This window comes from Tupaia chinensis, unplaced genomic scaffold, assembly GCF_000334495.1.
Source record: "Tupaia chinensis unplaced genomic scaffold, TupChi_1.0 Scaffold000575_1, whole genome shotgun sequence".
Taxonomy (NCBI): Eukaryota; Metazoa; Chordata; class Mammalia; order Scandentia; family Tupaiidae; genus Tupaia; species Tupaia belangeri.
In genome coordinates, this window is record NW_006160089.1 from 1,977,896 (window position 1) to 1,981,149 (window position 3,254).

General features: G+C 54.2%; 1 protein-coding gene across 2 annotated transcripts in view; it reads left to right on the forward strand.

Annotated features, from left to right (window-relative positions):
* The window catches only part of NEK6 (NIMA related kinase 6), a 58,799-nt gene that overhangs the window by 43,350 nt on the left and 12,195 nt on the right, over nt 1-3,254 (forward strand). The window lies entirely within an intron of this gene.

Consider the following 3,254-nt stretch of genomic DNA (forward strand, 5'->3'; position numbering starts at 1 on the left):
GGTCAGCCCCGGCTCCTGCTGGAAAGTATGCCTGTGGGCGATGCCGCTCTCCAGACCCTGTCTTCAAGTGAGGGCTGCCGTCCTTGTTTGGGGATTATTGCCACAAACGGGAGCGTGGTGTCCTGATAAAGCAATAATCACGCTGGGTCAGCCAGGAGACGTGGGGTTAAGGCCACCACGTGGCCAGGCACATGTGCAGGTGTGCCCCAAACCCTGGCAAGATGGAGAAATGGCGAAGGGCAATGTTGTGGTCTAACCACACCTCACTGGGGTGCTCTTCCCCCTCCCCCTTCCCTGGGCATGCCTGAGGGCTCATGCACCCTCTGGCAACTAAAAGAAAAGTGGAAAACTTCCTCAAGGAGAGGAAAGGACTGTTCTTGATTCTGAGATGATGGGTTTTCTTGCTTTTTCTAGTGTTCAATTGTCTTTTCATTTTAAAATAGTGACACTAAATGGTGGTTGGGGTTTTTGTGTTCTCACATGCCCTTTCTTGGCAAAATCAAAAGCTCCCCACCCTGTGTTTACCCCAATATGTCTTCTGGCCATGAAATGCTGGGGCCTGGGCTGGTCACTTTCCCAGTCCAGCTCATTGAATGGCCTGCTCTCCTCCCGGGGTTCTGGTTGTTTCTGTGGTGCTGAGACCACCTCCCTGCTGTCACTGGCCACAACTCGGCCTCAGCTTCTGCCACGTTGAACTCCAGCTTCCTATGCAGACTCTGGTTAGAACAGCTGCAGTTGCCTTCACGTGGCCTGGTCTCTCCAGGCCAGAGTGTTCTCTGCATAGCAGCCTTAACCAGCTGGTCCCGAGGCCCCCAGAACAGCCGTCCCCTAAGCGGACGTTGTCAGAATCTCAGGTTCCAAATCCAGATTCCTGGGCCCCCACCAGACGCGCCACGGCAGCATCTCTGCTGCTGCTTACATGCCTCTGGTGATGGGGCTCTCACTCCCTCTCGGTAAATCGTCCCTTCGCACAGTTCCAGCTCTTTGAAAGTGTGCCCGTCTGCCGAGAGATGGACCTGGGGGGTGGGCGCACGGCTCTCCAGAGCTTCCTCTATGCTGCCTTCCTGGGGGAAGGAGAGGTTCGATAACGAATGCCTGGAAGTCCTTTCACTTCCTTCCTGGCAGCAGAGTCCTGTCCTCGCCATTAAGAACCATTTTCCTGGGAACCAGCAGTTGGCGTAATGGCTATGTCGCTGGACTCCCACGAAGTCGACTGCGGTTTGCGTCCCGGACCCGGTGGCTTAAAACTCACGCCGGGCGCGTGTGCGTGCGTGCCCAAGATCCCGAGAGGAGAATGGAGGAGAAGGGATTGCGGTGTGGCCATCCCCCCTGGGGGGTGATTTCTCGCTTTCTGTCTCTCTGTCTCTCTGTCTGTCTGGTGAGCGCACGCGCCCTATAGCAAAAACCTCTCAAAAAAAAAAAAAAGAACCATTTTCCTATGCTGGCTCCCTGGCCTGACGCTATGCTCCCGCGTGACTGTGCAGATTGAGTCCCAGACCTGGCGGCTTGAGAAACACATTGAGGGCACCTGGGTGCGTACCCAAAGTCCCGAAAGGAGGGAGGGACGGAGGAGAAGGGACTGCAGACTGACCGTGCCCTACGGGGCTCTCCTTTCCCTCTCTCTCTGGGTCTCTGGTGTGCCCTCTAGCTAAAACAAACAAACAAACTAGAACAAAAGATACCTTTCTCCTTTTTCTCCTTTCCCCCCTACCCCCACAGAGTGATTTCCTCTGTTCTTTGTCTCCGTATCAATGGAGCCCAGCACCGTGTTCTCTGGTGCCCGGCTCCTTTTCCTCAACACCTCTCCTGTGAGAGTGGCCTTCGGCTGCACGCATCTGAGGTTTATGCTGCCTTCTCTACTATGTGCGTGCGTCCATTTGCCCCACGTCGCCGAGGTTGCTCTTACTCCACGGTGTGTGACCACAGCTCGTGAAGTGACTCATCCTGCTGCTACCCAGCGATTTGCTATTGTGATAAAGCCACTCGGCATCTTCGCATTCATGTCTTTTTTTTTTTTAAGGTTTTTGTTATAAGGCATGTGCTCTCGCCAGAGAGACAGAGCGAGAGAAAGTGAAAAATCGCTCCCACGGTGCTGGCCATGCTGCAGTCCCTTCTCGTCCGCTCTCCTCTCGGGATTTCGGGTGTGCACGCGTGCCCAGTGTGATATTCAAGCTGCTGGGTGTGGGATTCAAACCACAACTGGCCATGTGGGAGTCCAGCACTTTAACCACCCTGCCACCTACTGGCCCCTGTTTCTATCTTTTGATGGACAGCAGCTCTCATTTGGGGACATAGCCGTGAGCGGAACTGCTGGGCTACGGTGTTGGCAGAGTAGCCAGAGCAGAGCAGCGGTAGTGGGTGCTGGCGAGCAGTGGGCGCGGGGCCGTTTGCCATTTCGGCCCATCAGCAGCGCGAGAGCCCAGCTGCCCCGCGCTCCATCTACCTTGTGTTTTTAACTGGTTCTTTTCCGTAAGCAGGCGAGTGTGTTCGTGCCTCATTGTGCCTTTTAAACATTTATTTGTGCCTTCCACGGGAGAGGAAGAGACAGAGCACCCTCAGCAGGATTCCGATGCTGCCCTGGGCCCCCAGCCTTCGGCCAGCCCCTGACTGCAGGCACACACACTCAGTGTGCTCAGGCCTCGGGCTTCAGCCGGGAACCTTCCCACGCGGCTGCCTGCAGAGCACCGTTCTCCCACCGCCTTCTCCCACCGCGCTCTCCCAAGGCGCCACCATCTGGCTTCTCGTGCTTTTCACGTGCATTCTCTGCCGGGTAGTGAAGAGAATAACGTTTGTCGTGTGACCCCTGGCCATTGGGACACTCTCTTTTGTGGAGTGCCTGTTCAAGTCTTTAGCTAGTTTGAAGGGGGTTGTCTCTAACTTACTGATTTATAGAAATTTTAAAATATATTCTGTAGGGAGCGCCTTCAGGAAGGTCATGGGAAGTGTGAAGTAGGAAGAAACCATGCATGGATTTCAAATTTTTTTTTGCACCAAAATAAGTGCATAGTTTAATTCCATTTCTCCATGAGCTTACTGAATCCCTGTCCATGAGTCCACTGCCAGGAGTATGGATTGAGACGGTTTCCTCCCAGTCCGTGGCTCGGCCTTTGAACTCTGAATGGTGTTTCGATAAACTGAAGTTCCTAATTTTAATGAAAGATCTGGCCATCTCTCCTTTTATGGTTGGCGCCTTTTCTGTCCTGTTGGAGAAGTTCGGCCAGCCCAGTCTCAGGTTGTCCAGGGCTGACCACGGT